Source organism: Hoplias malabaricus, chromosome 10 (assembly GCF_029633855.1).
Source record: "Hoplias malabaricus isolate fHopMal1 chromosome 10, fHopMal1.hap1, whole genome shotgun sequence".
NCBI lineage: Eukaryota > Metazoa > Chordata > Actinopteri > Characiformes > Erythrinidae > Hoplias > Hoplias malabaricus.
In genome coordinates, this window is record NC_089809.1 from 6,200,861 (window position 1) to 6,214,798 (window position 13,938).

The 13,938-nt window shown below is 42.9% G+C and overlaps 1 protein-coding gene across 2 annotated transcripts in view; it reads right to left on the bottom strand.

Moving 5' to 3' along the window:
- grik5 (glutamate receptor, ionotropic, kainate 5) overlaps positions 1–13,938 on the bottom strand; it is a 116,791-nt gene that overhangs the window by 101,226 nt on the left and 1,627 nt on the right. The window contains exons 2-3 of one of the 2 annotated variants that reach the window (XM_066683842.1): positions 7,428–7,536; positions 201–1,645 (exon numbers count right to left, since the gene is read on the bottom strand). The gene's annotated coding sequence lies outside the window, so the exon portion shown is untranslated. Of the gene's footprint in view, positions 1–200; positions 1,646–6,983; positions 7,233–7,427; positions 7,537–13,938 lie in introns of those variants that run through there. The other variant, XM_066683843.1, reaches the window with a different exon arrangement.

The window sequence follows — 13,938 nt, forward strand, 5'->3', positions numbered from 1 at the left end:
AGAACGTAATTGCTGCACAATTTAAGGTGGAATGAAGTATTCTCTTAAGGAGCTTATGGGCCGGAAAGTAACTGCTGCACAATTTGAGATGGAATTAATATAAAATAATAATTCTACTAGGAAGCCTAGGTGCATGACTGCACCTGCTGCATCGTTTTAATGTGGAACACATAGTAGGAAGGTACATGAGGTTTACTCACAGACTGAAGTGTGCGTCGTCAGGATGCCATAGGTTCGCTGTGTTAACCAGACAATTCAGTTATCTTGAGAAACGTCTCAAGGCTCCTGTCTGATGGAGTGAGGGGTGGAGGCTGCAGATGGGCCCACAATCTTCTTCAAGCTTGGTTTCAAAAGGGAGGGTGAGAAGCTGAATGTCTACATCTTAGGAATTGCAGCAGTGTTGTAATAATCCAATACAAAATGGAGGAAGTCATTAAAAAAAGTTAGTGGAAGTAGTGAAAGGCTAGTTCTGCTAGCAACAACAGTAGCAATGGCCACAGAAATTGGAGTACAAGCAGAGGTGTTAATTTTCTTTTGCTCTCTCTAGATGAGACAGGAGATGAGAATAAAAGACAAATGAAGATTTCTTCCCATTCATTTTCTCCTTTTCTCCTCGTCTCGTCCACAGATATTACCTCTTCCTAGTGGGAAACATTGCAAAATGTATTTACGGCTAATTCTAAGCTAATTCTAAAGGAATTCTAAGCTAATTTTGCTAAATCTCCAGCTGCCACAGACATGATACAAAGAACACTGACTGTCCCTCTGCTGGTCCAAAGATAAATTAAATAACCTGAAACCTTGCTTTCAAAACCAAAGCTAATTTTAACTTAATGAACCGCTCGCAGAGTGAGGTCAGCCAGAATACACACAAACCAACACTAACATCAAGTGTTCAAGTTGTGAAAGAAAGGTTATGCTACTTGTCTTTTGGCCCAAAAAAAAGCCCCCCCCCAAAAAAAAATAAAAACAAATCTTGCTTTCTGGAATACAAGTACAATTACATGTTTCTGGCAAATCCTTTATCCCTAACTCAAACGTACACTTTCACCCACAAACATCCACTCACTCAACCCCTCACTCACTCGCCCACTCACTCACACACAGGCATGCGACACCTTGCCTCAGATGTTAGCGCTAACGTTTAGCTGCCTCTTCCTGTTAGCCTCTGGCCCCCTCCCTCACCCATCATTGCAGAAAAACACCTCAAAACAAACACCTTCAGCTGCACACCCTCGCCCTTTTTTACACTCCCTTCTTGCCCTGTTGTACCTTCTATACCTCACGTTGTTTTCAACTGTCCTCTCCCTGGCAAGGGAAATCTGAAGCCAATCTGTGTTTGGCTATGATCACAAGAGGACGTTTTCACTTGACTCAAGCCAAAATGTTTTTTTTTTTAGGTTGCAGTTCCAAGTCAAAGTGATTGAAGACGGTTAAGACCATCCACGTATCCAGGCCGAAAGAAGGAAGAAGCAACGTTTCCACTGTGATGCTGATTTCCTCTAGAAGACTTCTAAAAGCGTTTACTCAGAATCCTCCACTGAAGAGCAATTGAGCTTCAGTTTCCATCATCGTACAAATCATAGCCCTTTGGGTGAGTTTGGAGAAGGCCCACTCTGCTGTGTTTGGCCTTCTGGCCTAGGACCTAGAAGGAAAAAACACAAGCACTGTCACTAGAACTGTCAATGAGAGTCATGGTTGAAAACAACCTTCATAACGTAAGGGCATTTACTGACTGCAGTCACCGATATGTAAGGAATATTCCAGGTATTACAGCCTCAATTTAACATAGATTAGCTTTTAGTTTGTAAATACTGCACAATCAATATTTTGACATTTGGTTTGACAATTGGTTACTTGACACAGTTGTGTGAGGAAAAACAGTATCTAAAGGAAAACATACTTTATTCAATTTTCCACTAATTTACCACCATCAACATCTCTTTGTGTGGGTTTGATTCTCGCTCCGGGTGACTGTCTGTGAGGAGTGTGGTGTGTTCTCCCCGTGTCTGCGTGGGTTTCCTCCGGGTGCCCCGGTTTCCTCCCACAGTCCACTGGCGACTCCAAAGTGTCCGTAGGTGTGAGTGAATGTGTGTGTGTGTGTGTTGCCCTGTGAAGGACTGGCGCCCCCTCCAGGGTGTATTCCCGCCTTGCGCCCAATGATTCCAGGTAGGCTCTGAACCCACCGCGGTTACAGATAATGAATGAATGAATGAATATCTCTTTGTACTAAATGTACACTGAAATGTTAGTCTGCCTTCCCTCCTGAAAAAGGTGCTATTTGGAAGTTTTTGTTCCAACAATAACACCATTTAAAACATGTAGGTTTATTAAAGACATCACAACCCTGAAATCTTTGACACTCCATATTCAACCTGAATAAACTGAACATTTGAGACATGCAGAGAGAACAGAATTAAATAGTGTTTAATCTGCTCATATGTTCCAACAAAACTGAGTTAATCATTGCTATCTCACCATCACACTGCCATCACAAAACAGCCCAAAGAGTGTTAGGCCAAACACACATTTCTGTGCCCACCATTTGCAAACCATCAGCTCTAGGGATACACCCAAACTTCAGTCAAACGTTACCTCTTTCGGGTTCAGTTTAAAGGACGCCCAGGCACTAGAATGTAAATGTAGCATCAGTGTCCTGAATTTCAGGCAGATCAGTCATAAAATTTCACATCAATTTATCGTGAGGAAAACTCGTGTAAAAAATATTGCTTTGAACTGAACCAAACAGACAGAGAAGGAAGTAAAGAACTGGTCAAGTGATAAAGCCAGTGGTGGGGAGCTATGTCCTGGAGATGAAACAGAAGCGAGAGGGTGTCGGGGGCAGGCCGGCAGGCTGGAGACATTTGTGTCACTCTCACTTATCTCACACATCACTCTACACACACACACACGCACAGTCTTGTCGCTATGGTTTCCGGGGACATTGCAAAGATTTCCTTTTATGTCTTGGAAGACTTACCATAACGTTAACTATAACTAATACTAGTCTAACCCTAACCTTAACTTTCGTTTATCTTCCCTTTAATGAGTTATTATTTATGACACGGGGATATGGTTTTTGAGCTCATAAGGAAGACAAATACCCACAACTGGAATGCATCAACAAAATTCGGTCCCCACAATGTGATATATATATGGACACACACCCATACACATACGCACAGGCTTGACTGTCCCCTCACCCATTTGAGCTTGCCTCTACCAGTTTGACAGCATTTCTGGACATTGTGTGTCTTAATTATTGGGTTCAGCTCTATTAAAGTTCACTCTTTATGGACACGGGTTAAACTGTGCACACATAGCTTGTATAGTCTCCACAGAAAAACTGAAAACAAAATTAAACACTGCATAATGGCCCCAGGTCACCATGCCCAAAGCCAAGTGTCAGCTAAAAAAATAATAAATCCACTGCCGCATTGAGCTGTGGAACAGTGGAGCCGTGTTCTCTGGAGTGATGGAGCTCCAACCATGACGATGAGTTAGTGTTTAGTAATGATTCTGTGACCCTATTAATTACCCATTTTTCCCTATTTATACACATTATTCCATAAGAAATATCGGATGAGTCAGTATTGACAAAATTCTGATCCGCAATAGTTCTACACTCTACACTCAATGGTACAGAACTTACACGTAGCTCTAATAGTAGTTAATGAATTATGTACAGTTCCTGGATAATACGATTTTTATATATTACCCCATATTATTTTTATGGACATTTAATGGCATGTCGAGTTAGGCCGGTGGTACGGTGGACCTGGGGGTTGTGGAGTCACCCGCTCCGGGTGACTGTCTGTGAGGAGTGTGATGTGTTCTCCCTGTGTCTGCGTGGGTTTCCTCCAGGGTGACTGTCTGTGAGGAGTGTGGTGTGTTCTCTCTGTGTCTGCGTGGGTTTTCCTCTGGGTGACTGTCTGTGAGGAGTGTGGTGTGTTCTCCCTGTGTCTGCATGGGTTTCCTCCGGGTGACTGTCTGTGAGGAGTGTGGTGTGTTCTCCCTGTGTCTGCGTGGGTTTCCTCCGGGTGACTGTCTGTGAGGAGTGTGGTGTTTTCTCCCTGTGTCTGCGTGGTTTTCCTCCGGGTGACTGTCTGTGAGGAGTGTGGTGTGTTCTCCCTGTGTCTGCGTGGGTTTCCTCCGGGTGACTGTCTGTGAGGAGTGTGGTGTGTTCTCCCTGTGTCTGCGTGGGTTTCCTCCGGGTGACTGTCTGTGAGGAGTGTGGTGTGTTCTTCCCGTGTCCATGTGGGTTTCCTCCGAGTGACTGTCTGTGAGGAGTGTGGTGTGTTCTCCCTGTGTCTGTGTGGGTTTCCTCCGGGTGACTGTCTGTGAGGAGTGTGGTATGTTCTCCCTGTGTCTGCATGGGTTTCCTCTGGGTGACTGTCTGTGAGGAGTGTGGTGTGTTCTCCCTGTGTCTGCATGGGTTTCCTCTGGGTGACTGTCTGTGAGGAGTGTGGTGTGTTCACCCAGAGAACCCTACATGGCATGACTGCTTTTCTTGTAGATGGTTTGAGCGCACTGTCCGGGTAAACGCTGACCCTGCTGCTCCGTGTGTCTCTGTATAATGTCGGCCATTAACAAGTATGAAGAAGTTATCTGCTGTTTAGTGGAAAGTCTGTGGTTTACATATGCCTTTAGTTTACATTCAAAAAGCAGGTCACCCCCGCTGTGATGGTAGAAGTCCTACCACGTTCATTACAAGATTACGCAGCAAAGGGCAAATGAGAAAATGGAATAAAGAGTAATTTTTCTAGTTCTGAAATTCTGATTTTGAGGAGCAGAAATGGAAAATTGGAAAATTGGAAAAAACAAAGGACATCCCATTTTTTTCTTACAATACAAAATTTAAAAAGTGAAAAAATTAAGCTTTAAACCTAATTTTCTATATTTGTGTTTAGCCTCAAACGATCAGGAAAATGAACTGATAAACGTTTCACGCACCACGAATGAATGCGGAGTTAGGATTAGATTTAAACTGTAGTTTAGGTTTTAGATGGCCTATCCATCACAAAAAAAACAATTAAAATAGTATATAATAATAAAAAACAGCAGAGTTTAACGTTATATTATTAGGAAGTGATTAATTATTAGCAGTCACTGAACAATTAGTAGTAGATACAGAATAATCCACTGTTTATGCTGAAAAATGTGTAGTATATAACAATAATCATACACAATACAAAAACTCACTGTTGATACTTAATCATATTCAGAAGTTAGAAAACAATCAACAGAAAACAATTACATTTGAGAAAATTTGGAATATTTATTTAAAATGTTCAGGCTGTCAACGAAAAGCTCATAACAGTCAGAATAAATGAACAATTCTTATATTTGGAGTCGTAGTCAATTTCTCACAGAAACTGAGTAACACAGAGCAGACACTAAACAATAAACCCAACATGTAAGAGGGGGGAAATTGTCTTAAATACGGGACAGATGCTGAAGGACACGGAAAGCAAGAGAGATAGAGACATAAGAGTGTGTGAGAGACGAACAGAGTGAGAGATTGAGGGAAAGGAAAAAGACAGACTCAGAGTGACAGTGAGAGAGAGAGAGAGAGAGAGAGAGAGAGAGAGAGAGGTGGACATATGAACAGGGGACTGTTTGAACTCTCACCTTTAATGGGTCTCTTGAGTACTGGATTGTGATACAGAGCATTCTGGGGCAACATGTTGTTGTGAGTGTGCAGGGGTTAAAACACATGTGTGTAAGTTCGTACGTGTGTTTGTGTGAAGGCAGGATGATGGATATTGATCTAATAATAAATAACAGATTTTGAAAATAAAGGAAATATTTCTAAAATAGTTGTAAAATTTCCAGAAAAAAGGGGTGATACGTCTGTAAAAGAAATTTCTAAAGTTATGAGAAAATAAAGTGAAAGCTGCCACCTTTATTGTCTAAAAATGACTGTATAAACAGTCCGACTGTATAACAGTCCGTATAAACTCACCGACAATATTCACTGTATTCTTAAAATAATTCCATTAATCTTTGAATGTTGACTTTATTTTTAATATACTGACTTAATTCTTGAGATACTGACTTTAATTTTGGGACCTGATATTTATTTTAACAGCTTCATGATGTTCTTAATAAGCCACGGCAAACGTTTCTCACTTAAGGAACCTGATCATGACAAATGCAAGAAAACTGCCATATTCCCTTCACACTCACATATGCAACAAATGTCAGCATGACTAACAGCACATTGGAGCCACATGTAGCCGTTAGCAGTTAGCGCCAATGGCGCGCAACAAATGTCACCATGACTAAAGCTGCATTCTGATAATCTGTAGCAGTTAGCGCTACTGTGCACACACACACACACACACACACACACACATTTGACTAAGGGCCCTTGCCTCCAATGCAAATGAATGAATGGACAAATGAGAAGAGAGAGAGAGAGAGAGCACCCCAAAAAATGAATGTAAGGCAGCTCTTCTCTGACTCAGAGTGGGGGATGGAGGGATGGACGGATGGTGAGGGAGGAGAAGGAGCACAGGGGGGTGGAGAGATGAAGAGGAGAAGGACAGAAAAGAGAGAGAGAAAAAAAAATGCAGGCAAAAGAAATAATAGGAATAGGGAAAGAGGCAGAAATGCAGATATGGGGCGAGAAACTGAGAAAAAGAAGTCAGAGAGAGAGAGAGAGAGTGAGAGATAAAAGAGAGAGAGAGAGAGAGAGAAGGATAGAGTGTTTCTAGAGCGTGCAGGTTAACACAATCCTTGCTCTGTGGAGCCATTCTGAATGTTGTCCGCTTACAGAATACCAATCACACACTCACACACACACACACACAAACATTCAACTGTATTGCAACATCTTTTCGTAGTCATTCTCAAGCACAGCAACAAAAGTCCTCAGAAGGTGATGGGCTCTATGGCTATTTTAACAACTGATAAAATGAATGGGTTTCCTAATTAAAGTCTAATGAATGACTATCAATGTCTAACGAACAGAAACTCACCATCTGAAGACAACCCTTGTTTTTAAGGTGCCACAGGCTGAGAGAATTTGATCAATGACCCCCCCTCTCTCTTTTCTGACCCCTTTCCTTTTCCTCTCGGGCACTAGGCTGGTCCCCCTTCTAGCCTTTGGTCTGTCCTTCCACTGGCCGTACACGTTCCTCTGCTGACTGATTTCCGTCAGGTCCCCTACAACGTTCTCCTGCTGTAATTCCACAGCAGGGGCACTGCAAGCTGCATACACTCTTGAATATCCACACACACACACACATGCGCTCGCACACCCTCATACACACCGACCCCCTCCTTCCCTTGCTTGCTCTCACTCTCTCTCTCTTTCTCTCTCATTGTATCCCCCCATACCTCCTCTGCTCGCGCTCCAATCCAATCAGCTCCTTCCCTTTCTTTCTGTGCCCTCCTACAGAAAAAAGGAGAAAAAAACACACCCTTCTCTTCTTCTACCTCCTCCCTCCAATCACGGTCCTCTCTCCTCTTTTCATCTATCCTTCCTTCGCTCGTTCCTCAAAGAGGGACAGCATCTTTCAACCCCTAGAGCTGTGAGACATGGACAAAAAAAATTTGTTGTGATAAGCCTCGTCATATAAACTACAAACAGTTTTGGAGATCTGCCAATCCAAAAGTTCCTCTAACACAGATGCCATTAACGAGGAATATGTTCCTCTTCTTTTGCAGAAACAGATTCCGTTCTTCTGGCGAGGATTTGAAATAGATGTCATAACATTAATGAGAGGATTTGATAGCATTCAGCCAAGTAAGGCGTGATGACAGCCACTGCTTCTTTTCAAACCGATGCTAACACAATGTCATTGAAGCGCAACACATTTAGGGGGGGGGGGGGGGCATCAATTCCCACTTCTTGTATGTGAGCAAAAAGATGCCTACATTTGCTAGGATCAAGCTGATGGATGGGGGAGGAGAAGAGTCATCCCACTCAGAGTGCGAGGACTCACACTGACAGATGGCTGTGGTATCACCAGGGAACGCTTATATTTATAACGCACACATACCTCAATTAACCACAAATTCTGATCACTATAATTTCAGTTGCAGTGACACTTATGTGGTGGTGGTGCGTTAGTGGGTGTTGTGCTTGTACAAGTGGATCAGACACGGCAGTACTGCTCGAGTTTTTAAACACTGTCCAGTCATGGTCCACACAATTAGACACGCCTATCTCGTTTGTTGTAGATGTAAAGTCAGAGACGGTAGCTCATCTGTTCCTGCACAGTTTGCGTTGGTCGTCCTCTAGTCCTTCATCAGTGGACACAGGATGCTGTTGGCTGGATATTTTTGGTTGGTGGACTATTCTCAGTCCAGCAATGTCACTTGAGGGCTTTATAAACTCCTGCAGCACTGCTGTGTCTGACCAAAACAACACTCATTAAAATCACGGTAGCACTGAGAATGATCCACCACTCGTACCTGCTCTGTGGTGGTCCTGGCCATTAGGTATAGAAAAATGAGGTGGTCGTAAGCTCATCGATTAGGAAATTAACCAGAGCGGTCAACTAGTTGGAAAAAAGCAACAGACAATGGATGAATGAACAAACATTATTCTATATACATTTCAACGTTGGGAAGCTTAATAGCTTTTTATTGCTTGGCATTAGACATGATGACTTTAAGCACCAGAGAGTACCCAATCTATCATTCAGTTCTAATAGGGATATAGATAATAGAAATATAAAACCAAAACCAAACGCACACTGTAGTAATTAACCAGAATTAAACCCCATGTTTCCACAAAGGAAATGTGTTTTCGACAGTTTTATGTGTTTTTCAAAACAATCTGAACTCTCCTACAGTGGATGCACTAGTTATTATTATTTATCTCAGAAAAGGAATAAGAAAAACAGAGGGAGCTTGAGTCTCATTTCGAAATCAAAATATAAAAATATCAGAACAAGTAATTTTCTCATTTCCTCTTCAGACTCAGCAGGTATGAAATTAAAAAATGAGTCATGTTTCTTTTCGCTGTTTGTGAACAAAAATAGAAGTGCCAAGGAAACAAAAACAGAGAAACGAGATGTTTGTTATATTTCAAGCTGAATGCTGTTTCTTTTTCACAGCCACGTTCCTGACAGTATGCTAAAAATGTATGCTACACATTGACACCTGCTCGTATATTTCTTCGGAGAAGAAGGGTATTAATAGGACGTCCATCCTACACTTGCTGCAGTAAGAGCCTCTACGATAAATGGGAAAGGCTCTACACTATATGCCACATTTGCACACACAACTGTGAGATGCTGACGGTAGCAACAAGAGCATGAGTGATGTCTAATACTGATGTTGGATAACTCTAATACTGATGTTGGGTAACTCCAATACTGATGTTTGGTAACTCCAATTCAGATGTTGGGTAACTCCAATACTGATGTTGGGTTACTCCAATACTGATGTTGGGTTACTCCAATACTGATCTTGGGTAACTCCAATTCTGATGTTGGGTAACTCCAATTCTGATGTTGGGTAACTCCAATTCTGATGTTGGGTAACTCCAATTCTGATCTTGGGTTACTCCAATTCTGATCTTGGGTTACTCCAATACTGATGTTGGGTTACTCCAATACTGATGTTGGGTAACTCCAATACTGATCTTGGGTTACTCCAATACTGATGTTGGGTTACTCCAATACTGATGTTGGGTAACTCCAATACTGATCTTGGGTAACTCCAATTCTGATGTTGGGTAACTCCAATTCTGATGTTGGGTAACTCCAATTCTGATCTTGGGTTACTCCAATACTGATGTTGGGTTACTCCAATACTGATGTTGGGTAACTCCAATTCTGATCTTGGGTTACTCCAATACTGATGTTGGGTTACTCCAATACTGATGTTGGGTAACTCCAATACTGATGTTGGGTAACTCCAATACTGATCTTGGGTAACTCCAATTCTGATGTTGGGTAACTCCAATTATGATGTTGGGTAACTCCAATACTGATGTTGGGTAACTCCAATTCTGATGTTGGGTAACTCCAATTCTGATGTTGGGTAACTCCAATACTGATGTTGGGTAACACCAATTCTGATGTTGGGTAACTCCAATACTGATGTTGGGTAACTCCAATTCTGATGTTGGGTAACTCCAATACTGATGTTGGGTAACTCCAATACTGATGTTGGGTAACTCCAATACTGATGTTGGGTAACTCCAATTCGGATGTTGGGTAACTCCAATTCTGATGATGGGTAACTCCAATTCTGATGTTGGGTAACTACAATACTGATGTTGGGTAACTCCAATTCTGATGATGGGTAACTCCAATTCTGATGTTGGGTAACTACAATACTGATGTTGGGTAACTACAATACTGATGTTGGGTTACTCCAATTCTGATGTTGGGTAACTCCAATACTGATGTTGGGTAACTCCAATACTGATGTTAGGTTACTCCAATTCTGATGTTGGGTAACTCCAATACTGATGTTGGGTAACTCCAATTCTGATGTTGGGTAACTCCAATACTGATGTTGGGGAACTCCAATACTGATGTTGGGTAACTTCAATTCTGATGTTGGGTAACTCCAATACTGATGTTGGGATACTCCAATACTGATGTTGGGGAACTTCAATTCTGATGTTAGGTAACTCCAATACTGATGTTGGGGAACTTCAATTCTTATGTTGCGTAACTCCAATACTGATGTTGGATTACTCCAATTCTGATGTTGGGTAAATCCAATTCTGATGTTAGGTTACTCCAATTCTGATGTTGGGTAACTCCAATTCTGATGTTGGGTAACTCCAATTCTGATGTTGGGTTACTTGCTCTGAATCACAAGCACCCCTCCGACTTATCATAAACGCTTTGGATGGAGCTTCATCTCTCCAAACAGAGGGCGTTATGTCCCCTTTATACCCCTCTAGCCCATGTCTCCAATTCAGCATGGTGGGTTTTGTCTAGAGAGCATTCCTTTTTTTGTTTCAGGCAATTGAACATTTTTTTTCTACAATGAGTGCACCTTGTAGTGCTTCTTCAAATGACATCTTCAATTCACTAATAACACAGCCCAGCGCTAGAGGGATTTATGCCCCTCTATAGCAGACACTTGGCATTGAGAATGGTGACCTTAAGCTGTGTGTGCACAGCTGAACCTCTGTGTATGCAACGGGCCCTCCATTAATTCTAAGGTATATCCACAAGCATTAGGAAGAATAGGAAAGTGAAATTCCGTGCACTATTTCACTACTTTTTATTAATTTTCCTCCTTTGTTTACCCTTTACAATGCAATATAAATGTATCTCCTTGAAGTGGACAGTAAAAGCAGAAGAAAACACACCCTTGAACGTGTGTCTCTTTAATTACTGTTGTCATCTACACCTGTTGTCATTCGGTTGTCCTCCCGCTGCTTCTGTCTCTTTCCTCTCCGTCTTTCCCCCAGTGTTTCACTGTGCAATCACCAACTGTCTCTCCAGCTCAGATCGGCACAGAATCCCCCTTTTACGCATCACACATATAAAACACACCCAGACACAAATAGTCCTTAGACTGACACCGTAACACAAAAACACACAAACACTGAAACACAAACAAAAGAGCAGAGCTGGGACCTCAGCCCTACTTTCCCTGAGTCCCCACTAATCCTTGTGTGTTTGAAGGTTTAATGTTAACCTTTGCCTGGATAACACAGAAACCTGGGGGAAGAGCAGGCAAGCGAGGAAGGAGAGAGAGAGAGAGAGAGAGAGAGAGAGAGAGAGAGAGAGAGAGAGAGAGAGAGTGAGAGAGAGAGAGAGAGAGAGAGAGACCAGAAAAAAAATTGACATTCAGTAGGTGCACTGTGGCTCACTCGTGGAATAATGATTAGCTCTTCAGTATTCCAGTCACATCTCCTCTACTATCAATGAGAGAGAGAGAGAGAGAGAGAGAGAGAGAGAGAATGGGAGGGGCAAAGAGGGAAAAGAGGAGGGGAAAACTCACAGAGGAAGAAGCAAGGTGAACGGAAACAGGAGAAGATGAGAAGGTGAGGGGGAGAGAAGGAGAAGGAGAAGAAATGAAAAGGGAAGAAAGGGAACGGGAAAAAAAGGAGAGATGAGAGAGAATGGGAGGGAGAGAGGAAATGAGGCAGAAAAGGAGAAAGATTAGGTGAGAAAGAGAGCATGAGGGAGAATGCTAGAGAAAAGGGATGATAATGAGAACGGAAGAGAATGGAGAAGCAGAAACGGGGAGGAGGTGAAATAAAGAAAAGGAGAAAGAGGTCAAGGGAGAAAAAAGGATGAGAGAAAGAAAATTAGGGTGGGAGAAAAAAATGGAAGGTTAGGTGAGAAAGCATGAGGGAGAAAGAGAAAAAATAATTGAGCGTTAGAAAGAAAGAGAGAGACAGAGAGAGAGAGAGAGAGAGAGAGAGAGAGGGTAGAATTGTGAACATGGCAAGACAAGCGTGACAAAACCATCAACAGGACTCACATTTCTGTACACACACACATACACACACGCACAAATCAGGACTGTGTGAAATACACACAAATATCACACGTTCCATTAGTGTCCAAGGATAAACCTGACGTCTCTGTCAGAACAGACCTCATTCTACACAGACACGCACAATGACGTCACACGCGCACTTTATATGTTGCCCTTTTAACACTGTGTGTACAGGCATTATAGGTAAATGCTAGTTTTCAATTATGCAATACACCTCTTCATTTTGACATGCCACACACAGATGTGTGATGACAAACTAATACAGATTGTTGAACAACCCTTTACACCTAGTCCAGTTGTCCAGTTCTGGGGACTAAATGAAAAAAACCCCCACAAGAATCAAACACCTCAGCAGCACTCTTCCCTTTCAAAACACACCTTTTCAGAAAAACAATCAGACATCTTTAAACGAGAATGACGCCACTGTTCAATTCAGCGCAAGAAGAATGGCTTGCCACAAAATCAGCTTACACAGAGAAACAGCTTTAAATACCTGAGGTGTTATGTATTGATTCACGGTCTCATGTTTATTCTATTTTATGCAAATCACATAAGGTTTCTGGTTGTTGTTGATTACATGGCCATTGGTAAATCAATTTTGTTTTTAGATATTAACTGTAAGGGGTGGCACGGTGGTGCAGCAGGTAGGTGTCGCAGTCACACAGCTCTAGGGACCTGGAGGTAGTGGATTCGAGTCTTGCTCCGGGTGACTGTCTGTGAGGAGTGTGGTGTGTTCTCCCTGTGTCCGCGTGGGTTTCCTCTGGGTGACTGTCTGTGAGGAGTGTGGTGTGTTCTCTCTGTGTCCGCGTGGGTTTCCTCTGGGTGACTGTCTGTGAGGAGTGTGGTGTGTTCTCTCTGTGTCCGCGTGGGTTTCCTCCGGGTTACTGTCTGTGAGGAGTGTGGTGTGTTCTCCCTGTGTCTGCGTGGGTTTCCTCCGGGTGACTGTCTGTGAGGAGTGTGGTGTGTTCTCCCTGTGTCCGCGTGGGTTTCCTCCGGGTTACTGTCTGTGAGGAGTGTGGTGCGTTCCCCCTGTGTCCGCGTGGGTTTCCTCCGGGTTACTGTCTGTGAGGAGTGTGGTGCGTTCCCCCTGTGTCCGCGTGGGTTTCCTCCGGGTTACTGTCTGTGAGGAGTTTGGTGTGTTCTCCGTGTGTCTGCGTGGGTTTCCTCCGGGTGACTGTCTGTGAGGAGTTTGGTGTGTTCTCCCTGTGTCTGTGTGGGCTTCCTCCGTGCTTCCTACCAACACACATTGGTAGGTGGATTGGAGACTCAAAAGTGTCCATAGGTGTGAGTGTGTGAGTGAATGTGTGTGTGTGTTGCCCTGTGAAGGACTGGCGCCCCCTCCACTGTGAGTGTATTCCTGCCTTGCGCCCAATGGTAGGCTCTGGACCCACCACGACCCTGAACTGGATAAGCGGTGAATGAATGAATGAATATTAACTGTACATACATACAAAGCTTTACTTCAGACCAGTGTTCACATCTACAACAGATCCACAAGTTCTG